The 27,186-nt window shown below is 41.3% G+C and overlaps 1 protein-coding gene across 7 annotated transcripts in view; it reads right to left on the bottom strand.

The window, feature by feature from the left end:
- ENOX1 (ecto-NOX disulfide-thiol exchanger 1) overlaps window positions 1–27,186 on the bottom strand; it is a 356,510-nt gene that overhangs the window by 238,250 nt on the left and 91,074 nt on the right. For all 7 annotated transcript variants that reach the window (XM_036381515.2, XM_054518593.1, XM_036381505.2 and 4 more), the window contains one exon: window positions 6,020–6,108. The gene's annotated coding sequence lies outside the window, so the exon portion shown is untranslated. The remainder of the gene's footprint in view (window positions 1–6,019; window positions 6,109–27,186) is intronic.

Genomic DNA, 27,186 nt, shown 5'->3' on the forward strand with positions numbered 1-27,186 from the left:
GAGACTTGAACAGTGGTGACAGCATATTTCTCCTCTCAGCTGGAGAAGATGTTTTAACTGCCTTTCAGAAGTGAAATCAATTCATGTCTTTCTGTATATGGCAACAGACTCTCACTGGAGCTGTAGCCTATGACTTTTATCTTATTGTGACACCTGCTTCGGTCAAGGGGATTACTCCTCCTGGAAGGTGTCAATACTGATGGTGTTCAGTTGAACAGCTGTCCTCCCTCTTCTATTATTATTACTATTCATGACGTGTGATTGATTCTTCTCAGGGCCTTAGGGATAAAAAACGTAGCAGTTCTTTGCTGCCTTTCTTTTAGAGGGACCTAATGGACAATTATTGTTTCTGCAATGCTCTACGGCCACCATTTCACCTCATCTACTGTTCAGCTATCTATGTGCAGGCAGAATGTGGGCAATGAAAAGGTGCAAGATGTGCCATTATCCATATGCTGAGAGCCATCAGTTGCTCACTCAGTGCTTCTCCAACAGTGCCATCCATTACCCAGTATCACACTGAGAGAGCTTAACTGATGGAAGAGAGAGAAGGCACTAGCAGTGACTACACTCACACACAGCTGAGGCATAATATGGATTGGGGTCATTTTGACTGAGTGTGTAGCTCCATAATATTTATTGAACTTTTAAATTCTGGGCTTATTTTACATAATTTGTACTATCTGGAAGTCATATTGACTAGATTCAGCTTCTTAATGCTGGCACTTGTATCAAGAATTTAGCAACACATGGAAGGTGAAGACAGGAAAAAGTATTTTAAATGGGACCTATAAGATCTGCAATTGCTTATTCCAAAAAAATAGATTAACAACTTAAATCAGCTACAATGCCAAGTAATTTTCCCTTCTAATATTTGAAAGATTACCATAAAGAAAGTTACATTCGACTGTTCTCTAGCTTCACTATAAATAAGACACCAAAATACTCCCTATGGAGCAAATAGAGCATAATGTGGATTTTAGAAATTCCCAAGTGTTGTGTAGGTCTGGAAAAGACGACATGGGGTGGCACTGAAAAATTCCTCACTGGAAGATTGGATAAACATCTATCTGTGATTATCTAGACAATTCTTGCTGGTAGTGAAAGCAAATGAGCTGAATTATCTTTGGTGTCCCTAAGGTGTTCTTGACTATTGACACTAAAGGTATCCCTTCTTTTTATGTTTTGCCTCAGGAATTAAGATCAGCAAAGATTATCACCCAAGTGCCACATTGAAGCAGAAGATGATGGCATCAAAGTGAGGCAAGTAAAGAGCCTTACTCCTAATCTGAGCCTTTGAAAACTTTGCTTAGTTTGCAGGAGTCTCTCAACTGGTTTCCCATTCTTCTGGGTAGCAGCTAAAATTAAAACAGGGAAGTATTTAAGGATGTTTCTGGACTGTTCGTCCAGCAGAGGAGATACTTGCAACCATTCCTAGAAATACCTTGAAAAGAACTGAAAACATAAAATCCAGCAGAAGGTCAATCTGCTGTCTGGGTTGGTTACTGGTTTGTTTTCCTTGCATACATATGAATTTCAATCTCTTGCAGTTCCTCTGGCCACAGCTCTTACTCAGGTGAGCACACTGCCATTCTAGATTTTCTCATAAGAACTTGTTCTGTGGCTTGCTGTGGGCAACAAAAAATCAGAGCTGGATGGTAAAAGACACTCTGAGCCACCATTCAAAAATGAAAGTTAAAAATGCATATAAAATCACTGAATTGTTGAGGTTGGAAAAGGCCTCCAAGACCATCAAGTCCAACTGTTAGCCCAGCATGGCCACATTCCCCACCGTGTCCTGAGTGCCACATGCCCATGTTTTTTGGACACTTCCAGGAATGCTGACTCCTCCATGTCCCTGGACAGCCTGTTTCAGTGCTGTTTTAATCCTTTCTGTGAAGAAATTTTTCTTAATATCCAATCTAAACCTTCCCTGGTGCAACTTGAGGCTGTTTCCTCTTACCTCACTGCTTGTTATGTGGGAGAAGAGACAAACTCCCACCTCACCACACCCTCCTTACAGGCAGTCATAGAGTGATAAGGTATTCCCCAAGCTCTTTTTTTCAGACAAACACCCCCAGATCCCCCAGGTACTCCTTACAAGATTTGCTCAAGTCCTTGCACCAGCTCATTGTGTTTGTAATTAGTTTGCACATAAGACTCATTATTTGGACACAATAGTCTACAAAATCACAGTCTTGTTTGGATTTCTGTGCTAATAAAATACAATTCTGCCTCCATGACAGCTTTCACTTCCCCCACCTTCCCATTTTATCTTCCTTCAAGCATCTAGCTTACAGATTTTCTCCAGCTACCAAACTATTTTGTTTCCATCTTTTCAATAATTCAAATATACCCATCAAATGCACACATGGCATATTTCCAGGCAGTAACATCTCCTTTCCTTCCTGTCTCTTTGTAGCCAGGTAATTTACATATAAGATGCACAAAGACAACCGTGCTCCTTCACAGTCCTGGTTTGTGCACCAGCTCCCTCTGCTTTCTCATTGCAACCCTCCATTGGAGCGTCTGGTGGGACAGCTGAGCCCTGAGCAAAGCCTGGTGGCACAGAGAGTCTGGCCTTTCTGGCCTTTCTGCATTTTTATCCAGTGCAGCAGCAGGTCCATGCACAGCACCGGTATGGAGATCAAAGGTACAGTTGCCATGATTACAGCTACAGTAGAAAAGTGTCCTCCCTAGACTATTCCTCTCCCTTCTCCCTTTCCCTCCCGTGTTTTTTGACAAATTTGTGTTTTGCCAGTAGTGAATTCTTCACTTGAGAAGCAGCAAGACAACGGAGCAGTGCTCCCCCCAGGAAACATCCCCAGGAGCCAGCCCATGCTGACTGTGTGCCCAGGAAGTTGTAACAGGAGGACAGGGCAGAGGAGGCCAGCCCCAGGAGTCAGAGCCTCCTCATCCCATGTGGTGGCTGGCCATGAACTGTTTTCACAACCTTTGTTTTTCTCTGCTCCCTGTAAAACCAAACCATACTTGTTTCACCAGAGGAGCGTCAAGGGCAAAAGTCTGAGGACACCCAAGAGGTATTTAGTGACCCCAACAGAAAACCTTAGAAACTTGAGCAATACATTAATAAATCTCCAACAAAGCAAGAACAAGTAATAAAGATCTCAGGAAAAAAGAGGCCTCTCTGGCGAATGAGTTGAGGGATCATATGCAGGAAATAAACAAGAGATTAAGAAAACAAGAGGAGGAGATACTTACAAATAACAAAAAAAACCCTTGAAATTTGCAGTGAAAGACATGGGATAAATGGAAATAGCTGACCCAGGTTAAACTAATTGTTTAGCTAGATCACTGTCCTGTTTCCTTTCAACATCATTACCAGACAATGCAAAGAAGTGGTACAAGAGATACCCACACAGTTGGAGAAGAAACTTCACCCAGACCCCAGGTTGAGGATCAGTGAGTTCAGCCTTCTGCCACTGCTGTGTAACCACTGTAACTTCTTTATAAAGGTAAAATATGAAAAATGTATCTCTGACGGCATTCTCATTAATGTAAATATCTATTTCTGGCAATACCTTTTGATAACACCTTGGGGCAATACTTTCCAAGGGGAAATTACACTTTCTATGTCCTTTTCAGTAGAACTGTCTTGCCTTTTAATTTAATTGGTTTCCCTTTGCTTCTGCATTATAATGAGGGTACAGCATATCCTTACCCAACTACTTTATGCCTCTTAATATACATACATCTAACATGTACATATATCAAATGAATATCATATTTATCCTCTTTTTAAATGGCACAATACTAATTTGTATGTACATCACAAATTTCGAAGAACTAGACTGCTGAACAAGGAAAATTTAAAATGTGTTTTAGACAAATGACTTGCCTAAAATTCTCCACATGGCAGCTGTTGATTGCATTTGTATCACATTATTAAGACACAGGCCCAACCTCACTTTGCTTTGGCAATTTTAGCAGTAACTTTTGGAAGCCTTAGGTGAAGTGTGATTCAAACAACACTCATAGACAGGTCTGGAAAGGAAGATTTTATAAAGCTGCTGTTGCCACTAGTAAAGTTCTAGCAAATGCCAACTGCAACTAGATTTCTCCCTCTACCCAAATGTCTTCCAGTGTTTTGCACTTCTTTCTCCCCACCCCCTGTCTAAGAAAACCACAAATTTTGCCTGAAGGGGTAGCATCATTAAAGAAAGAAGCAGTGCAGTCAAAGCCTTAAGATGACACAGATCATTCAACAGTTGTTCAATTACAGTGAAAGGCTGCTTATTTTTGAACACAGAGCTTTCACTCAACACAGGCCCAAGGCAGCATTATCAGATTTGTATCTGCAGTATCTCAACCGGTCTGATGTAGGGCTTTCGCTCATTACAGAAGCTGTGCCCTTGTGTGAGGTTTACATCTAAGTTCAAAGAGTTTCTAAAGTGTCTTGGAGCTATGTTGGCTTTAAAAGGTATTATCATAATAATTTCCAAGAATTAATTAAAAGTTGTTTTGGATACCTCTCATCTCCTAAATCCATCTGACTTTGTTTAAGGTTTACAGACTGCTTTCCCTGCAGAATTCCTACAGGCTAATAAAACAGTATGTGACTACAGAGTCAACAGGGAAAACAGTAACACCCAAAGCATGCCAAGGTAATCCAAGCAAATGAAATACAGTATATTCAAAAATGAACATTGTTGAAAACTATTATTTAGTGCATACAATTCCTACAGACCCCAAGTGTGACCAATAGCAGGGTATGACCACCCAAATGGAAAACTTGATTCCCATAGGTTTTTCTTGGCAGATTTCTATTAAAATGCTGTTCAGTACTAGCTGTGAAAGCAGTAAGAAATAAAATTTTTCTCTGTTATACAGCTGCATAGAAAAACATATTGAAATGCAGGGGAGTGTTTTCTACCCTCTAAATCAGAGTGATTGCTGGCCACACTATCATTTCAGCTGACAAGGACATAGCATTAGCTACAGGCTTCTCACCACTTCTTGCCATGCTGACACTACAGGAGTCAGGCCATTATTATTATGCTCTTTTTACAGTCTCTTAAATATAAACTTTTTTTTTTTTCGTTTTTGTAAACTTTCCATGAACCTGAGCTCCTCCTGACCCAAAAGCCTCAGTAATTCTGCTGATCGTCTGCTAAGTGTGCTTCTGAAAATATCCACAGCTGTAACTGTGGTCAGCTGCTAACATATGAGCAACCTGGGTGGAAGCAATCGATTGCAAGGCCTTTTAGGGTAATGCAGCTCCAAAACATACTGAAAGGCAGAGCAGTGAGAAGAAAATGACATACAGGCCCAATTCCTTTCTGCAGTTCAACTCTATAAACTGCAATCATTCACTTCGAAGGAAAGACGAATGGGTTACTCCACATCTGTACAACAGTAACAGAATAGTTATGTCCTAAGCATCTGGTGAGAAACAAAATGAATTTTTCACAACATTTTCTCTAGCATAAAGTTAGATTTGGCTAGCAGGCATTCAAGATAAAAAATATAACAAGTCAGCACAGGGGTCTACATGCTGAAATACTGTCCTGGCTCCAGCCAAGGCAAGGTAAGTTTTTGCAGTAGCCAGGATGGGGTATGGCTAGGACCCAGAGGTTATCCTGTACCACCTCAGGTCATCTTCCAAGGACAGGGGGGAGGGCTTGCTTCTGGACTGGGCTAGCATGGCAGAGGGAGTGGCTGTGTATTGTCAGAGGTTTCCATGGGTCAGCAAGAAAATTTATTTCTCTACACACTCCGTCATTAGTATTGTTGCTGTTACTGTTCATTTTCTTACCTCATTGCTGTTTCTAGTAAATTGTTCTTATCTCAGTTTGTGATCTTTATCTTTTGTGACTCCCATTCTCCTCACCATTCCATCATGGAGGAGAGGAAGGGGGAGGGAAGGAGGGAATGAGGCAGGGAGAGAGGAGGGGGGTGAGCAACATATAGCTTGGAGTGGTTTCAGTGGGAACACTAAATTGGAGAATACCATTCCTAAACCATGACAAATAGTCAGAACACAATACATTTTACAGACCTGTACACAGGAAGGTAACTTCTCAGAGGCCCCATCACAGTATTTCCAAACTTCCAAATTTCAAACTCTACAAATTCTCATGGCCAATCCTGCAAAAAGTGGAAAGTAAAGTTAAAACTAGGAAGTTCTGAAAGGAAAAGCAAACAAAATCAGCTCTCTCCTTGGATATACAATGCTAAAAGTCAGAGTAGAATTGGTTTAGAGGATATTAAACATTTTACACTACAGGAGCAGCTAGATCATAACAATTACACAAATATAGCAAAGTCCAAGTTAAATAAAATGCAAAGTGGTAAGTTGCTGTTAAAGATATATTTCAGGGTAAAAATTCAATGCATATATGGAACTGGATTAGAAGAAAAGAGAGAATACTGCACCAATTTATATTCCCTTTGAACTGTCTGTAATACAGACCATAAAGTGCATTTTCAAACATATAGCATATCACAGAACTAGACACTTATTTCTAGCCATGGCACTTCTAGGCTTTTGGGAAAGGAGAGCAGAAATAGTCTAGTGGAACTGTGCTGTGTGACAAAGCATCTACTGGTGGGTTCTGCCCAACATCAATAAACAATTGTTTTTCCTTTAAATGAAGGAAAGAATTTCAGCAGTAAACAAATGCTTCACAGCTTGCATGAATACTTCAACAGAATCAAAGCAAACCTTGTCTTTTCATACCTCCTGGAAGTGCTATTCCAAGTCAAAATACAAGTCATAGCCTGAGATCAATTTTCAATCACAACAACAATGACGCCGTGATAATAAGGGATGGTGACACACAAGACACTAAAACTTCCTGTGATACTCCCCCCTGGAATCCACGCTCATTATTGTAAGGATAATTATCTGGGTATCCCCGAGACCAATTTTGCACTTTTTGTATAAATATGACCTCTTGCATAAGACATGAAATTTAAAATCATCTCCTTCACGGATATCATTGAGTCGTTCCATTACCTCTGGGACAGATATGAATTATGCATTCTTCGATTCTCTTTAAAATTTAGATGCACAAGGGGGCACGGAATAATCTAAGTGGTACTAAAAATATAAAGCATTCAAGAAAGAAACAAGAACTTGTAGGCTACTAAGTGCTGCAGTGCTCCGAAGGCTCCCTGCCTGGTCAAGAAAAGCACATAAAGCACTGAAAAGGTAACAGAAGGCCTCCATGCTAATGGCTGCTAGTGACAAGGGCTCACTGAATGTCACTGCTTCACATACTGTGTACTGTTCATTTCTCTTATCTGTGTGACCTCTCTTTTGAAATGACTGATGAAACTCGCCTGAATTAGCATCTTTGCTTCTGGGCATTTGCCACCTAAAAGGCATTTAGTAAAATCTCTACTAAATACTAAAATAAAGCATGGAGGAAAAAAGATCATAATCTTAACAAAAAATAATCACTATGTCTGTTAAAGAATACTCAGTGTGTAAAGCAAAAGGGCTGCTTCTCTGAAGCCTCCTTGTTAGGATATTTTTCTACCTTGACACCCTTTAGGAGTACTGGCTTGTCACAATACATGCATTCACATTGCATACTTGGCTAACATTTCATAATTGGTGTGAATAAAAAGAAATAGCTGTTACTGCAAGAATAAAAAAAAAGAAATGCCTCTGTTCGGATGCCCTGCTGCTATGATGACCTATTTCACACTAGCATCTGCTCTCTTCTCATGAACCACTCCAGATGTAAGCTGGCAAAACGGCACTGCAAGTATGTTACCCAGATGTCCAACGAGTGCTGCAGATGTTTTCTTATATGCTTCACATTTAATGTGTGCCTGATTAATTTTTTCATTATTATCTCAACTACTTGGCCCACAGATTTTCCTACAAAATTTGCAGAATCCAGGATCTAATTTGCAGCCATGAGGAGCGGCTCCCTTTGTGTAAACAGGTTCATTAATGTCTGGAATAACCAGTCAACAGAATCTCGGTCTGAATTGCCAAAAGAAATGCAAACTTCAGTAATCTATTATGTCTTGATAATATCTGCCTGAGGATTTAACACAATGTTCATTTCAATTCAAAATTACAGATGTTTGCAATATTCAGATGCATCAGTCTGACCAAAAATATTATGCCCGTTCTCTGCCTCAAGCCCTTGACCTGAATGAGGTTAGTGACAGGGATATGAATGACGTGAGTGGAAAATGAAACACAAAAGTAGTTTTATCGTGAAGAACAATATTTCTTCTGTCACTAAACCATTTTTCCCCCTCAAAATTACAGAGTAGACTGCAAATCTTCAAGGCTAGCAGTCACGACGACAGTCTAAGTGCCATTTAAAAGAATAATAATTTATGAGGCGCCTTGGTAGAATAGCAAAGGTCACAGAGTAAACTCCCCAGGGAGGACAGGATGACAAAGGTTGCAAAGATGACTAAAGACTCGCCTACAGAAAGGAATTTTCTTGGAAGGAAGATGTTTTCTTGCAACAACTTCATCCCACCTAACACAGTTCCTCATCCAATTGAGCAGTTCAACTTTAAGTTAGCTAAAAGGCATTGCTTGCAAAATATGCTTCTGAAATTTGTAGATTAGCAGCTTGGCCTTGTACCCACTGAAGTCCCACTGAAGTGCTGGTAGAGGGAGGACACTGTGGGTCTGTCCCACAGGGCACAAGGGGGATGCCTTGGTGTGATCTCACATGGGACATCAAGCTTGAAAAAACCTCAGGAGTCTTTGCAAGGCAGTCCCCACATAAATGCTACTTTTGTGGCAACCAAAGTACCATCTGCAGACCTCCAACAGGCCACCACAGACCGGCACAATATCTCTCAGAAGCAGTGTGAGGAGTTGGTAGGTAAGGAGCCTAAGACACACGGTTGACACACTGCTCCTGGACAGTTGTAAATATGCATACGACCCATCACTCTACAAAGCAGTTTGGGCAGCTTTTCCTTGCCACAGCTATAGCATTCCCCTTCTTCAGATGCTGCAAGTACAGAAAAAAAGGCAAGCATGAAGAAAAGCAGGAACAACTTTTTTTGGCACAGCTCCACTTTCTGCCAAAACATCTCAGGGCTCATAAAATACACATGAACTGGTGGAAGAAGCTGATGCTGCAAACCTGGGAGTAACCAGCGGTGTCTACAAAACATCAGAGTGATAAAAAATAGCTTAACCTGAAGCCAGCATGCAACAAAAGACAGCTCATCTCTTCAGTAATGTGTGGCCATAAACATTTTGAAAACTGACAGTTTCCAACTGCTCACAATCAGCTGTGGGAAGTTTCTGCAGCTGAATCAATGGCTGGCACTTGTGGAGGGTCTGGCACAGCTCTGAAGGGTACAGATGTAACAGGTGCTGGTAAAGAAGAGGTTATTAACTGCTTTGAGTATAAGGGATTATATTTAATTTCTGTAGGACAACTGTGGGAGCCAATCTTGCTGCTATCTGACCTCCATGCCAGGCCTCCCAGTCCATAAAGAGGTACCTGAGAAGCAAATAATCATTGAGTCAGATTATCTAAGGAGGCCTCCCAGTCCATAAAGAGGTACCTGAGAAGCAAATATCATTGAGTTAGATTATCTAAGGAGTGCTTGAGGATGCTTACCCATTTTCTATGCTAAAATCAGGCAATTATCTAAAGGGGGCGAATGCTACAGACATTCAGCGTATCTTCAATCCCTTGCTCCAGCAGTCCCTGGTCCATCACAACAGCTCATGAAGCCTTTGGCTAGCTGTTCAGATCACAGAACATTTTTACAGACCCATAACTGCATGCTGATGATAGCAGAGTGTGCCTTTGGGAGAGGGAAGGGCAGAAGGCAAGTGGAAGGTGGGATGCAGCTGAGCAAGACTTCAATTGAAACATCATCTTTTATCCTGCACATCACCTGCAGGAAGGAGGGAATGTCACAGCCACGTTGCAAACACATCAAATAGCTCAGGCAATTCCCACTCCTGAGTGACAAAGTATCCACTGGGCATGCTGCCAGGCAGCCCTCCTGAACCTGCCCAAGGAAGGGAACCAGCATTTCCACCCCAAGATTTGCCTCACGCTTAGAGCCACTTACTCCAGCGCAGAAGCTTGCCCTCAGTGCCAAGCCTTGGTGGGCTTTGTGTGAGGGGTTTTATACTCTCCTGTGTTGGTTTTGTATGCCTTGTCTTCCTTTATTAATTTTAAACAGAATGGAGGGATGTAGATTCACCATTGGGGATATGTCAGTGTTTGCTCAACATGCTCTATATACCTTTATTAATTTTGTATTGAATGGTGGATGTGATTTCACTCCGGGGGGAAATCAGGGATAGCAAAAGGTCTTTCCCACAGCAGGGCAGCAGTGGGGAAGGGGAGGTAATTTCTCTGTGGGTTTATTTTGAGTGATTTATGTGCTTCCATGGGTTTCTAAAGCTGAAGAATTTTGAGCTTTCATGAAAAGGCAGTTTCAGTGCCATGACCCACTGGTCTAAAGATGTTTATTAGCTTAATCTAGCATTTGTTATTCAAGTCTTACTGCTTAGAGTACATTTTAAAAGCAGCAGATGATGCCTTCTTATAGTGCAAGAACAGTATGTAAAGAGGGCAATTTAAAAGATTTCAAAATTGAGACCTATTTCCAAATAAGACTTATTCTTTAATGGTACAAATGCATAAACAGCATATGAACTGCAAAAGGGTTGGTATTTGACACAGGTTTATAAGTTTTAACTCTTGGCCATAAAGTTTAATTCTTGGCTCACTGCAAAAATTGCCTGTATCTGTGAGAACAGCTTGGCAGCCTGTCATTTCCAACAGTGCAATTCCCAGCCCCCAAACAAGCCAACACTTGGCTTCGAGCATGCAGGGATACTCAATGCCCTGGACTGATGGAAATGTTGTAAAGCTGCTTATTTGTAGACAGCTCTTTGCTATCAACTTGCAATTCACACAGTGTGATTACACTCTAGCATATCCCTTTGTTTAGACTCTTTCTCCCATGATATCTTAATTCACCAGTGTCACGACAATGAAGGGAATGTTCCCTTTTATGTCTGTCCTACTTCCTTTTCAAGAAAAAGTTTTCAGAGGGAAAAAAAAAAAAAACAACAACCCCTCATGCCTCCCTCAGTTTCCAGAGGTCCCTAGGTTGCATCTTCTCCACACTCAGCTTTGCCAAATGCAATAAAATAATGAACAGCAGTGTCCTGAAGGATCTGGTCATTTCATATATGACAGTCAAAAAGCACAGAAGCAACAGGTGCTGTTTATTGTTCAGTTCTTTACTGCAACAAATTTCACCCTCATTTCATCATGTATTTTCTCACCCACATTTCTGCAATGCAGGTACAGAGGCTGCTCCACTTTTAGAACCCTCTGAGCATGACAGGTGTCTTTTCCTCTGCTGACTATCTGAGCACAAAATCTGAGCTTGTCTCCAGCTCCACCAGCACCCAAAGAGTGAAACCCAGCCTCATGTTTACTGCACAGGGCAATTCAGATGGTGATTCCTCTGTACGGTTGAGGCCACTGTGACTCCTCAGTCCAGGGACCTGTTGTGGGAAGGTGGACATGCGGTGAAGCTATCAATGAACAGCAATTTGGGGAACGTTTGCTGTGTAAGGAAGATGAATATTCTCATGGAAGGTCTAATGTATCCTGCTTGGGGAAGGTCTGTTTGCCCTTCCCCAAGCAGCTGTGACATGGAGAAAAGCTGACCAGACAGTAAAAGACCTGTTTCACTGATCAGAAGATGCCACAGCAAAATTTACACTTCTAAAGACTTACTAGGATTTATGCTCCTGAACAATGCCTTACTGAGACTGCTTCTCTAACAAACCTCAAACGGTGAACTGAATTAATTATTTGCTTGAGCAAAACATACTACATGTTTGAAAACTAAATTAAAGACTAGCTGGCTCTCCCTGCACATGTACAAGTGATTCTTTTCCTAAACTGGTGCAGGTGGCACATGAACTCCTTGTATGACTGATGGCAAGGGCAAAAAGTTTCTGCACTGAGAAGCACAGTTCCCATTTTGAGCACCAGAAAGAGCCGAACTGCTTCATTTGAAAAATGAGCGATGGAAACAGGAGAGAAAGGGAATAGGGGAGTGGAGCTGGCTGTCATGGGCTCTCTAGGTCAGCACTTTTATACCTGCTGAACACAGCTGGATTTTGAACACGTGGGAGGGAAAGAGGAAAGGCAGGATTTGAAAACTGGCTCACATCCATCCAAGATGATACTATGCAACCCAGAGAAAAAGTAATAAATACCAGGTACATGTCACAGCACACAATGCTAACAGCCTTTAATAATGGCTAACGCAATGATACTCACCAGCCTCCTTGCTGTGCTGCCAGCAGCCTGGGTGATACCAAGGACTGACGGCAGGCAGAGAGGTAGGGAGCAAAGGAAGACAGGCAGCCCTGCCTAACTGTGAGCCTCTTGTTCAGGATCCTGCTTACTGACCTCATGTAGGAGTACAGGAGTCAGCCAGTGTTCCACATCATTTGCCTATTAGCTGTGTCCTTACCCTGGTTTCAGCTAGGGCAGGGTTAATTTTCTTCCTAGTAGCTGGTACAGTGCTGTGTTTTGGATGTGGTATGAGAATAAGGCTGATAACACACTGATGTTGTAATTGCTGCTAAGTAGTGCTTACACTGAGTCAAGGACTGCTCACATTCCCATGCTCTGCCAATCAAGGAGTTGAGAGGGAGTATGGCCAGGACAGATGATCCCAGCTGATCAGTGGGATGTTTCATACCATAGAAGATCATGCTCAGAAATGGGCAGTGCATTTGCTCATTTGGTGGTGAGCAACTGTGTTGTGCACCACTTTTTTTCTTGGGGTTTATTTCTCTCCTTTTTTCATTACTCAATAACTACTGTTATCATCATTAGCAGCATTATTATTGTTATTGTTAATATTAAATTTTATCTTACTTCATTTATTAAACTGCTCTTATCTCAACTCACAACTTTTACTTTTTTTTCCCAATTCTCCTCCCCACAGGGAGGGGTGTTGGGGGATGGAGTGAGTGGGTGGCTGCATGGTATTTAGTTGCCGGCTGGGATTAAAGCACAGCAGTTCTGGACAAGCTGCAGGTCAGCAGTGATATTCTGTGCCCAGTTCCTCTCCAAGTCCTCCAAAAATAGAAGAGGAAATGATGTCTTAAGTTTTAACTGTCATATTTTTCAGATTTTGTACTGCATTTGTATATAATTCTGAACTTCATATAAAGTGTTAGCAAGTTCTCTTCGCAGTTTACTTAGACAAAATAATCCTTTTCTAGCCCGAGAACCAAGGACACCACTGTAGCTTCAGGCCCAAGAAGTGTAAACAACTGCAAATTGAGGAGAGAAATCTGGGAGGATGGGACTTCAAGGCATCAGAACTGGCTAGAGTTACTGTCTTTGTCCTTCACTTTCCTGCAGCTGTCTTGCTCTCCTCTCTTTCCGTGGAACTGTTTATAAAACTTTGGATGAAAACTGCATTCAGTCATTGCCTCTCTTCACCCTGGAGAAGGCTCAGGGGACCTCACCACGGTATTCCAGTACTTAAAGGGCAGCTACAAAGAGAACGGAGGCTTTCTCCTTACAAAGAGACATAGGGAAAAGACAAAGGGCAAGGGATGAAAGTTGTACTAAGAGAGGTTTCAGCTCAAGACAAAAAGTAAATTTTTACTCTGGGAACGATCAACCACTGGAACAACCTCCCCAAGGCATGTGGTAGAATTTCTGTCTCTGGAGGTTTTCCAGATGCAATTGGACAGGGTGCTAGATAATCTCATCTAGGCTTCTTTTCCCACAAAATGTTGGACAGATGATCTTTCAAGGTCTCTTCCAATCTGAGCTGTTCTATGATTCTGTAACTAGCTGTCCCCCAAATCCTATTTCTCTGGAGACTGATTCCCAGAGCTTCCCATCCAGACCTTCAAAGCTGCCCATATTATCTGCTTTCTCCCTGAGGTTAAGATTGTCACAGAATAATTTATATTGGAAGGGACCACTGAGGGTCCTCTTGTGTTTAAAGGAGATTGCTCAGAGTCTTCTCCAGTCAAATTTTTTACAACTTTGAGGCTGGAGATTTCACAGCCTCTCTGGACAATTTGTGTCAGTCTTTGATCACACATATGATGATTTTTTTCCCTCCAAATATATACGGTCAGGATTTCAAATGCTCCAAATTGTGTCAGCTCTTTTCTTATCATCATGCACCTTTGAAAAGAGTCTGACTTATGCATCCCTCCCCTCCCATTAGGTAGTCTTAGACAGCAATAAGATTCCCCAATGACCTTTCCTTGATCTGAACAGTCCAGATCTCTCCACTCCTCATATATCCTCTGCTCCAGCTCACTGTACATCTTGGTGGTCCTCCAGGGGCCTTGCTTCAGTCTACCTATGCCTTTCTTCTACTGGGGAGCCCAAAATCAGATACAGTACTTCAGGTGTGCTCTCACATGTGCTGAATGAAGGACAATTACGACTTCCAACCAAGCTAGGTCCAGCTAAAAGTATCCAGGGGTCAGCAGAGCACAGAGCTAAAACAAAACACCCTACAAATATGTGCCCAAATGTGAGCAAAATACACAGAGTTTTACTATGATTGGAGTAGCACTGAAAGAGAGATTAAAGTCAGCCCCCCAAGCCCAGAGCAGTAGCAGGCTCACAGGTAAGGCAGCCCAGCCAGTTGGGAGAGACTGGACAGACATGAGGGGAGAAAGGTAGGGAACAACATAATATTTCAGAGCACATAACCACTTAAATCAAAGCAGCTACAACTGAGCTTAAATTACTGCAGATCTTAACAGGAATAAAAGCAGCAGTAATTTCTCCATTATAATATAATGGAGAACTGTATCATGCAAACACATATTTCTTATTATCAGTGTAAAATGATTAGACACTGTACAGCACCATCATGAAAAGATGATAAAATGGGCCAAAAGTGGTATTAACCAATTGACCATGGAGGCATTTCTGCAACACAGAATATACACATGAAGATTGCAATCCATACAATCTTTGTGAAGAGATTACATATCTGCATCTGCTATCCAAACCAATGATATCCTGAAAAATTAAAAAAAAAAAAAAAAAAAAAAAAAAAAAAAATAATTGCTTGGCAAAGCTTCATCTCCAATACACAATACCAAAACTTCCATATACCTTGAAATGAGACCAATAATAACAAGAGGGAAAAAATTCCTAAGAGATACCAGAAAGAAAGCATACACACAGTGGGGGAGGAAGGAGAAAATAGTGATGTGTCTACCACCTTTGTGAGTAACTCCCTCAGGAAAGAGTCATTTTAGCATTAGGACCATAGGACCATGAGACATGGTAGCAGTCGTAAGTATAGAGAAAACAACAGCCTGGAGGAGAATGCTTTCATCAGGCCTGCAAATGTTGTCTGTACTAAGGAAAAAGGAACTTTGCATTGCCATGGGGGATTTTTTGGCGGCAACAGCAGCACGAATTGAGTCCCTATGAAGAGCTGATCATAAGGAACAATCAAAAGCATAACTCGGGTTTCTTCTTACTTTGTTACTGGAGGGAAAGAAAAGGAATGAAGGAGGCTCTTACACCAGGAATAGTCCTCAAAGCACTGGAGCAAAGTTCTGGTCAGTTCAATGATTTGGAAATCTGCTCATGAAAGTCTGGTTAACATTTAAGGAATTACTCAGATGAGTAACTGCCTGTCATGGACACTTTTCTGCCAACACAGATTTCCTATGTGGACAAGACTTTCCCCAAATCCCTTCCAGTGATCAGAAGCATTGTTCACTTCTTCTATTTTCCTGGAAGGAAGGCATTAAAAATGTCAAAAGTTACTGAGTTTAACAAACTTACTCTTCTGCCTTTCTTTTTTTCCTTTTTTTTTTTTTTAAACTTTGCCCTCTGTCAAAAGAGGAATATTCTGATTTCTTTTGTTACTGGCTTGTTACAGAGAGTTACTTGCAATAAAGTCTTATCCTTGACCCAGCAAAATTTATGTAGGTTTATGCAAAGCAGAATATGGGCTTTTGGACTGAACTGCCTCCTCTAAACCCAGAGTCCATGACTCTAGACAAAAAATACTTCTAGCAAGGGTAGAAGCACTTGCTATGTTTGTATTTATTTTAAGTAACATGATGATAATAGGGCCACACAGTGATTTTTTGTGGCTGGGAGAGGTTAGCAGCACAACTGGGGTTGAAAACTGCTGTCTTAAACTACTCAGAGCAAAGCCACAATATGGAAATACATTCTTTTTTGGACTACAGACTAAGAGGAATGAGTAGCGCTGGTGGGGCTTCCACAAGCCTATTTCTGGCTAGAAAAACTGCTCTGATGGAGATTTGCTGGAGCTCCTTGCTGGCCTCCACCTTCACTCACAGTCCTGTGTCACATAATTAAGCCTGGAGGGGATATAGTGTGTCTCATCATGCCCACATGAACATACAAAAAGGGTCTGCTTGAGCAGAGTGGAGGATTTCTGGATTTCTATCAGCAGGAATCAGTGAGTACACCTGAGGGATTCCGTGGCACCACATCATTGCAGTAACGAGCAGGCAGATGCCCTTGACAGAGGGAAAGGTCATTATTTTTCTGCATAGTTTTCCTACCCACATCACCAGCCAGCTCACTTCCAGTTTGGCAAGCTGCTCTTTAAGCAGAAATCAGCCTGACAGAGACTTTAAGAAATGAAAGTATAATTAGGATCTGTTATATTTGGGATGTGTCTTTGCCATGTTACCGCTGACTTTGGAGCCTGCAATTACTGGCAGAAAGCTTTTAGCAAAGAAAGAGTTGAATGAAATAAAAATAAACAACTCCTCAAAAAACAGCAATCATGTATCAGGGTGTGTCATCCAAGGGAGAATCTTAATGGCATCCTTTCACATCCCTATAGCCCTGCACATAGAAAGATTCTGCTGAACTAGCCTGTGTCCACTAAACACCAAAGAGCAGAATAATTCTGCATTGGAATAAATTCTTCAAGCACTTCTTCTTGAATTAGTACTGCATAGTGTCTGCACTCCAACCACTACAGCCACATAAAGTAATGTTGTGTGGAACAAAACAGGTTCCTCCTATGCCTGCAAGAGACTTGTATGTGCATTTGCAACATGCCCATTGCTTAAGTATCTGTGTCATGAGCTGATAAAGGAAATACCAATAGAAAAATGGAAAAGCTGTATGGACTGAAAACTAAGTACAAACAGAGGTCACCTCTGGAAAAGAAGGAGTTAGGGCCTCCAGTAGACTAATCCTAAAAGCCATACTCTCAAAAGGACAGCAGCTCTTTGAGCACACGAACTTCTGGGTTTGCAAGTACACATGCATACTAAAAAATCATAAATGCAAGACATCAGTGAGGGATGAAATCTCTCATAAAGCATTTCCAAGACCAGGGACAGTCTGCATGTATGGCAGTATACAATTTGTATGTTGCACCCTATAAGCACAAGTGTTCTCTGAAATACAAGTTTCTACTTTTGTAAATGCTCTTCAGTGAGACTGAAATATTCCAATTCAGATTTTTAAGCTTTCAACACAGAAACTGTTAAAAAATTAGAAAGGGATTTTAGTGGGGTGAAACGGGGTCACAAAGGAAGCCTGAGCCCATTTTGACAACTGGTTCACAAAAGAAACCCTTACACATAATTTGACTACAAGTTTGCAAAGACAATTCTCCAGATTTCTGCAAGGTCATTTCAGGTAAAGGTTTGAAAAGCACACTGTTTCTTTAGACATCCCGGTATATATCCAGCAGGAATTAGAACAGCAAGAAAATCTGTTTTGTTCTGTCTGCCTGGAATCTGTCACCTTTTAAATCAACTTCTTAAAAACACTAGTCTCCATCTGCCAACAGCTCCACAGTGTGTGTGTGTGTATATGTGTGTACACATATATATATATATATATATATATATATATATATAGTGCTTTAAGTGCAGAAGAGGATATCGAGTCCCTCAGAAATCCCATGCTGTTATGTTTAGGACATATTTTGATGATATTTCCTACAAGTTTCCCAGTGATGGCTGTGTCAGCAAGCTCTGGCACAGAATAGCAGCCAGCTGGGTGTGGACTAGACAGCATGTGGACAGGAGTCAGGCTGAGGACAGCACTGGAGCCAGAACGGTTGTATCTGTACTGGAAATAAGGCTCTCATTTCTAAAGCATTTGCAGGATACACCCCCTCTAGGAAAAAAAAAAAAAAAAAAAAAAAGAAAAGAAACCAAAAAAGAAACACTTGATTTTAAATTACAGTCTTTAAATGTACATTACTTAGAATTACGTTTTAAGAGGATTTATGACTAAGATGGGGGAAAAAAAGGCTTCTATATTATTAGCTGCAATTTTGAGAAGGATATCACAGAAATTATGTTTAAAGGTCTAGTCCTGGCAGTTCACATACAGGTAAATTGTTCTGTACAGCTCAGTAGCACCCACTTGCTAGATAGAAAAAGGTGTGCAGGTTTGAACTGGTTGCATTATTGTTGGCATAAATTTACTCATATTACTCAGAGAGCTGGAAATGTCCTGCTTCAAAACAAATCTCGAGAACAAGTTAATATATATTTGCATGGCAGCTTGGAAAATCTTATGAAAAAATGTTTATAAAAATCTTTTTCTTCACTGAACAGCTCAGAGAAGTATGTCCCTGACAAAGGCCCGTAAGGGGCAAAAACACTGGTTATTTGTTCTCTTTTGCTCTTTACAAATGAAGCAAACTACAGTTAATATATTATGCATGTCTTTCAGCATATTTTTATTTAGCCTGCTGTGCCTTGGGAACTTTCACTTTGTTTTGTTTTGCCTTGGGAACTTTGATTTGATTTTGTTTTTCTGGTTAATAATAAAAGTGAAGTATTAGGGCAGGACATCAGCCAATCTAGAGCACGTGAGATTTGTTTAGGTTTCAATGAAACAGCCTCCCAACGCCTCTTTTCCAGTCCCTTATCTTATCAGTCACCAAACCACTCTCCACAAGCTGGCTTGTCAGAGGAACATGGGCCAGTTGCTATTAGCAATTTCATTTCCCGTTAACAGGATCTGTTGTTTCACCTGCAAGAATAAGACAGACTTTTCCAGTAATACACTGTAGGGTCTCAGTCCTGCACACTTTGGGTATAGATTCCAATCTGTGCCTTATACTATTTTAATTCCCATTAGGACTGTGATTAAAATGGATAAGCAAAAGATATTCGTCAGTGGCAAGGAATTTACTCCTACTGCAGAACCTAAAGAGGAAAAGTGAACAGCAAAGCCTGTGGGAGAAAGAAGGGGTAGAGAGGACAATTGCCAGATTAGACAGTCACTACATTCACAACTCGGTAGTACTTTTCAATTTTATTTGGGTATTGGGCGGGGGGGGTGGGGTGTCTCTTTTAGCTTTTTAGCTTTTACCAGCATACAGGAAAGCTGAGAAGCAAGAATGGATTAAGGAAAGCAGGACCAAACAGTTGGGAATGAAGGTTGAAGGGTTTTGATGGGGCTGAAAATCATGTTCTGAGTAAATAACCAACAGAGTGAGGCAAAGAATGGAAGAAGAAAAGTTAGAAATTATCTGCAAGGGCAGGGTACAGAAATGAATGGCTGCACAGCAGCACTGAGGGATAGGCAGGCTCTCCCCCAGCAGCATTTGTCTCTATCCTGCCCTACCCCATCAGCTGGAGGGCAGCATCTATACACCACTGCTACAATAAACTGGTATTTTTGGGTAGCTAATTTTCCCCTTCCTTTGCTTCCAAAAGGATATCCTCATTCAGTCCCCTAACTTTTGCAAAACCCTTTTCCAGCCTGGGGCAAAGATAGAAGCATGCTTACATGGACAGACTCCTGGAGGGTCACTATTTATTTTATGAAGGAAACACAGAAATTGTCAGTCTGTTTGTCTATGTCTAGACAGCAACATAAAAATGTACTGCCCTCCTCCTAAAAAAGCTGCAAGACAATTTGGACTGAACCAGCTCAGTTTCTTGCCTTTTCAGGGGCTTCAAGCATGTTGGTCCCATGCAGCAGAACAAGTTATTCTGAAACTCTCAGTGGAGAAACTGTCCCAGTCCTTCAAAGGTAGTGGAAGATGGTTTCAGGATGTCATCCTCCTCTGTCCTCTTGTTTGAGGACCAAATCAGTGGAATTCCTCTACTGTGAACAGCATCCAGGGGGGGAAATAATCTGTTTGCGACAAGAAATTTCAAGTTTCTCATCCATGTGACCCACTTACAACCATGTTTTCCTTCTTCCTACCACTGATTCTCCTTTTCTAGTGGTGATTTTGATTTTTTTCATGTGGGTTTTTAATTTATATATATATATTTATTTACTTATTTACCCTGGATCTGGTGGGACAGTTAAAATGTGCAAATTAAGGTCTGAAGAGAAGCTCCTCAGATGCAATTTGAAGGCACTGCCTGTCTGTCCAGGTGAAGGAGAAGGGAATTGTCTCACAATTAAACTGTCTACTTCTGCCAGGTCCCCTCCCTCCCCCCATCCCTGCACTCTCCTGAGCTGTACTTGGTTGTGCAGTTCTACTCTTACCACGAGGCAGCCCCCAGACACAGGTGAAATATCTGGGAATCACACTGGATAGGCTTGAAACAAGCAAGAACTTTCCTGGCTCACAGCCTGGGAATGAGCTGAAAAGGGCTGGGAAGATGGTTCCATAACCCTCAGTGGCAATTCCCACTGGCAGCTTGGTATCCTTCCTTTGATAAAACTTCCCAGGGTACTTCATATGGCTCCTGTAAGATCCACAGGAAATTTAAAAGACATTTACTAAAGACGGACTGAAATACAAGCTGCTGAAGTGCCTTTTTGGTGATGTTACTTGTTCTTGGGCCTGAGAGCTCTTGTCAGCCAGGACTGTAAATGCTGACAGCTGAGATCAGACTGGTAAAGCCAGGCCTGAAAGACAGCTGGCACAATTGCTCAGGTTAACCCCAGGCTGCCCACCATGATGCATATCTTCAAGCGAAGATTGAAACTGTAAAGCACAGAGCAGCCAGAAAAAGGAGGAATAAGAAGAAAAAAAAAAAAAAAAAAAAAAAAAAAAAAAGGCACCATTTGGTTGGCCCTGAAAAAGTTTCTTTTGGCTGCTTTGGCCCTAAAACCTTGCTGGTGACAAAAGCATACTGAGACCAGAAGGTATAAGCTGTCTGACCAACAGCCCTGAAGATGACAGCACTGAAGCCAGTATCAGGGCTCAGCTCAGCATTATCTCTGAAAACTACTGTTTTATCTCTGAAAACTACTGCTTCTGCAGTCACTGCTGCACCAAAGCAATGGACAATCCTGCTAAGAGCTAAGTCACCAAAACCTGATTTTTTGCTTTGTGGCGTTGGCTGCAAAATTAAAAATCTCAAGATGTTTTTCTGCCACTTCTCCTTCATTAAAGACAGATTTTTTTAGCAAAGAAAAGAATGGTGTAATCAGTATTAGATTACTCATCTGGCCAAAACCCTATGTCCACATTCACATAGGAGAAAGAGTTACTCTTTTGCCTCAGCTTCACCTGTAACTTAAAAGAAGTTCTTCAAGGAAACAACCACCCCTTTTCCCTTTCCTCTGCCTAACCTAGTGTGTGGCATCTGAAAAGATTCCCTCTCCTCTTTGATGCTAGTTGGAATTCTTCTCATCAGTCCTTCTGTACAGGCTTTTCAAAGTGTTAACTCCACCACACCCACAGGAAGCTTGCCCCAGCTAAGGAGCCATCAGATACATCAACCACCTCAGTGTTTGTTACACAGCCCCAGCATAAGCCCTCCTAACTCCAAATGAGCTGCCACCATGACAGGGTGCAGTGGCTTAACTTGGGCCCTGAAAGTTGCCTATTTGCATCAGTGTACCACTGCACCTGATAGCATTAGATCTGTCTCCTAATAACAAGCTTAATGAAGCTAGAAACGGCAGCCATGGAGTGTCACACCCTGCCACAGAGACACTATTTCACACTGGAAAACAATCAGTGCACTTGTGACTCCTCTTTACTCTGCTGCTATGCTTGGGATGCAGAAGCCCCAAGGTGAGGCCAGAATTAACTGCTCTGGTTCTGCCATTCTTCCAGTTCCTCCCTTAACACTCAACAAGTAGTTGATTTCCTTGGCAGAATGAAGCCAAATCCAGCCTTCCCAGGCTGAAAAGGAGAACAGAAAACCCCTACAAGGAGAACAGAAAACCTTGCTAGAAAGTGATATTCCATAAAACACTTCCATCAGCTTTAACTTCATGCACTCAATACTCCTCATCATCCTCTTTTCAAGTAATTAACAGAGCCATCACAGACTTATGCTAATAAAGCAAATGTAATATCCTCTTCCTCCCTATTTTCCTCTCTCCCTGGGGTTCATATATTAAAAAAGCGATTCTCTAAATGATGTTTAGAAAAGCTTCCAACTATTTATTCGCTTTCCTTTATCACTGTGCTGAGGTTGCACCCAGCTGATACAGAGGTTTGGTTTTTCCAGCTGGGAATCAGACTGAGGCACAGCAGTAGAAGCAGCAGTCAGATCCCACCGGCAAGACACAAATTTTCAAAGCTGTTGTGAGTATGAACTCATTTAAAAATCATTTAAAAGCCATTTAAATTAATTATCAAAAAAAAAAAAAAAAGAGAAAAAAAAGGAAGAAAGCTTACCTTACCAACAGCTTTAGGGCCTGTACTACATCTCATCTCTCAGGCTGGATCCCAGATGGTCAGAACACCAAATTGCTATTTGAGTTTTAATTATTCTTGTTATTATATTCAAGGTATGTCTGGAGACAAATTACGAAGCCTCTTATGAGTGGTCAGAAATAGGCACACATAAAGAGTATCAAAAGGCCCTGTCACACCTTGCCCTGTGGCAAGGCTCGGGTCACCAAACGGTCCCATGCAGATCTGCCATGACTAGAAAAGCCACAGGCAAACACAGCATTTGGAAAGTCTTTGCCCATCTAACATTCCTGCACCGTGTTCCCTATTGGAGATGCTTCTGTGATTTGGGTTTGCTTGCAACACTTTTCCAACACTAGCAGAGGTTCTCAAGCTGGCCACCTATGGCCTTGGGTAAAGATTACTAGAGAGCCGATTTGATTTGCTGACTGGAGTCCTGGTACCATTCCACTTCACCCATACTGCATGAGTTAAGTGCAGAATGATAGCATATGGGAAGAAATGCTGGTTTCCTGGCATTCCTCCATTCCCTGACCTTCATCTCACACTCAAACCCACACCAATGTTGATACCACTCATGCACCAGGCTGGGTGTCCTAACCAGCTTCAGGATGCAAGAAGGTCAGAAAAGAAAAGTCACCCCTGAGGAGAGAAACAGCAGCTTGAACTCAGGTCTGAGGCAGAGGCAAGACAGGCATCCACCTCAAAATCTTGTTTGGCTGGTACATTGGAGGTATTCCAGTTGCCTTTGCCATATTACTAATTCATGCCTTCTTCACACATCATTGCCTGACTTGGAGTTGCACAAAACCTAAACATATATTAAAAACACTATCATTGCATAAACAGCTCATTAAAATGGATTTTAAATCGAGACTGTAAAACTAAAATAAACAAATCTAAACCAAGGGTAGAATGCCCTTAAAATTAGAGATTTATGCTTGACTGGAGAAAACAAATGAGAGACAGTTCTCTCATTTCATCCCTACAGATATGCCTACCCAGCTATATATCCTGTAACAACTAAAAAGGCAGATCCAATGTGATTCCTCTGTGGGCAAACACTAATCTCCTTGCTTTCACAGACAATGGAAAATAAACTTGAGTATATGCTAGTTTGGTTAGATTATTCCAAACAGACTCTATTTTCCGTAATTCCTCAAAATAGATGCCTTTAAAGATATGTTTATGTGCTCAGCAGTTGTCCTGCACTTCATCCACCCATTATCTGAGCTGCAAAGTGTGAGACAGAGGCTGCTCCACTTCATAAAAAAGACTGGGCTGATGATTTGCTGCAAGACTGTGCCTGTGCTAAGAAACTCTGCCTTGAGGGAGCCAATGTTTCTAACTCAGTGAGCATATATCAAGGAACAGTTTGGGTGTGAAGGGACCTTACAGATCATCCAGTTGCAACCTCCCTGATTTTTGCAGAGACACCTTCCACCGGACCAGGCTGCTCAAAGCCCCATCCAACATGGCCTGGAGCATTTCCAGGGATGGGGCTTCCACAACTTCCCTGGGCAACCTGTTCCATTGTCTCAGCACCCTCGCAGTAAAGAATTTCATCCTTGTATTTAATCTAAACCTGCCCTCTGTCAGTTCAAGGTCATTACTCCTTGTCCAGTTCACATGCCTTTAGTTGCTTGGAAGGAGCTGAGGGGTCTCTCCAGAACCTTCTCTTCCCCAGACTGACAAACCCCAACTCTCTCTGCCTGCCTTCACCAGAGAGGTGCTCCAGTCCTCTGATCATCTTTGTGGCCCTCTTCTGGAACCACTCCAACAGGTCCATTTCCTTCTTATGCTGGGAGCCCCAGAAGTGGATACAGTGCGCAAAATTACCAAAAATCCTCCGAGACTGGGTTTTAAAGGAACTGAAGTAACCTGGATTTTACAGCAGTATTCACTTCAAAATGCATAGAGGCAGAAGCATTTTGAAGTGTTGAGGATATCACAATAATAAAAGAGATTGGCCTTATCCTCTGCCCACTAGGACTGCAAACACAGGATTTGACTTTCTGACAGTATTTTAAAAAAGCATTTATAACTAGACTTACGGATCACAATTAACAGATAAGCAACCTAGCCAAAATAAAGATAGATCATTTAATGCAGCAAATTCAATATCACATTTAATGCTCTGGAAATCTTCCCTTCTATCTGGCTGCCAGGGTCAACATCTGCCTATTAATCTTTTTAGAACAATAAACATATCAGTTTGAGGCATCATATTATATGATTATGGGACTGGCTATCAGAAGGTATGTGGCAACAATAAAAACTCAAGAGTACTTACTGCTTAATATGCTTGAAATCCAGCACTTTGCAGCTTAATGCACTACTACTGGGAACACTAGTTACAACATCTAATTTCCAAGAGACATGAAATGTTCAAACCCAAGCAGGAAACAAAATTAACTAGTCCAAACCACAAGATTTTGAACAGTAGTTTAAAATAACAGGTTTTTCCATTATAAACAGTAATATTTAATATACAATATCCATGATTCTGAAACAAATTCCTGCATTTTGCCTTCTGTTTTCTTCCTCATTAGCCCACTTTCACAACAGTCCTTTCTATGGTGTTTTAATAAATAAACAATTTTCAGACAACTTAATAGTGTCACAATAAGAGCTAAATTTCCCAGCATCTATAATAAGAGAAATTACCATTTGATTCCTCACATATTTTATTAAAAGTAGATTTTCACTTGGACCTTTAGCAAACCATAGTCCTTTCCACTCAAGGGTGAGACACTAAACATAATGAGAGGAGAGGGAATTTCCCAACTCTGTAGCTCTGGTGTGAATCACAAAGGAAATTTTACACTTCCTTCCAAACAGATGTCATGGCAGAAGAAGTGGTCACACCCTCTGCAGAGGGATCTTCAAATGTCTCAACGCTGACAAAAAATGTTTCAATTGAATTTTACATCCAGAATGACCCACTTCCATTTCTCATTAAACTGTTGCAGCATCCCAGCAAAGGCTGTTCCACTTTTCCCTTGTCATAAGCTTTTCAGAGTTTGGAAAGGCCTGCTAGGCTAAAAGGACCTCAAAAACGACCTACCAGCCCAGAGCTCTTTCCAGAAGAAATTCTTCAAACTTTTCTAAGTAAAAAGGACTGTTTTCACACTTGTGTAATGCTTTAATCTGAACTAAATGTGTCAGATAACAGAGCAGTATCTGTTACTGCACTCAGTGCTATCATGAGCCCACCACTCTGAACATCACAAAATTTTTCTCCCAAATGGTGGCTTTGGTTTAGTGGATTTTTCATGGAAGACCTAAACAAAACTACTCTCAGTTGGAGACTTGCTCAGAAATCTGCCACAAGTCTCCTGAAGTCCTGTAGTATTCAGATGCCACAAAACTAACACTGCTGTTGGTAAAAAAGGGAGAGATCCTATTGATGGCAGTGGTGCTGGCATGTGGTGCAGACACCAAATAACTACATTTATTTTCTGCCTTTATTTTCTTCACCTGTCATGTCCACCCTCACACTCCAGCACAGAAGCTTATCCACTTTGGAGGTGCTTGATGTTTATAGTAATGTCTTGGCACACCATGGAAAAGCAACAACAATGGGTTAAGTTTGCTATAATATCTACCCCAATCCCTCACAAACTTCATCCACTGTAGCTGCTGTCTTCAAAAAATCTGAGTGCTCATGCTGCAGCTCATATGTAAAAATTTCTTTAGGTTCTTTCAGTTAACAAAACAGCATTGCAAAAATCAGAATGCGTCCTGCTGCCTGCAGATATTTTAACAAAATGGAAAAGAATATCCTTCAAGCCACCTGCAAGTGACCCGCATTTGCTGTGTTGATAACAGCCCATGTTTCCTGCCACTCTTGCACAGCTTGAGAAGATTTGTACCACTCCTACTGCCTGAGCTCCTCTTGAAGAAAAACACTACTCAGGCTGCGTGAGATCAAAACCATGAGCCTTAAGATAAACCAATCTACCTTTAGACAGACCACATATTTGGTAGCACAATGTTAAGTGTGCTGAGCTAATTAGGAGCTGATGACTCTTCTCCACGAGAGAAGAGCTTCTATTAAGAGAAAATCCATATTCTACCAGATCAAGGTAACTAGTATGGGAGGGAGGAACAAAACAGAACAAAAAATCTGTGGGAGCTGTAGTAGAAGTTATTCAATAATTATGCTCTCCCTTTTTACAAAATCCTCAAATATCCAGCAAATCACAATCAATTCTACTTCATGTAATACATCTGCTGCATAATCTGCTGGCTAGGTCTTTGATGTTCTGAAAAACACCAGTAAGTGTCATAAATAAATCCTCTCTCGTTATTTGGCTGCACAGCTCAACTAATATTTCACACAATATCACCAGTATGAAAGCCCACCAATTTTCTGACCTGCTGGTATAATTGGATTAAAATTATTATATTTGAATAAAACTATGCCTGCAGTGTGATGTATCACTGGGGCTTCCATCTTTCCGTTCATTCAGCAAATAGCTCTGCTGCACATTGTGGGGAACATTTGTCCTTTGTGACAAAGCCATGTCCACATTATAGTCTTGCATGAAAATCTTATACAATGTCAGAAGTATTCCCTTATGTCTG

Source organism: Molothrus ater, chromosome 2 (assembly GCF_012460135.2).
Source record: "Molothrus ater isolate BHLD 08-10-18 breed brown headed cowbird chromosome 2, BPBGC_Mater_1.1, whole genome shotgun sequence".
Lineage (NCBI taxonomy): Eukaryota > Metazoa > Chordata > Aves > Passeriformes > Icteridae > Molothrus > Molothrus ater.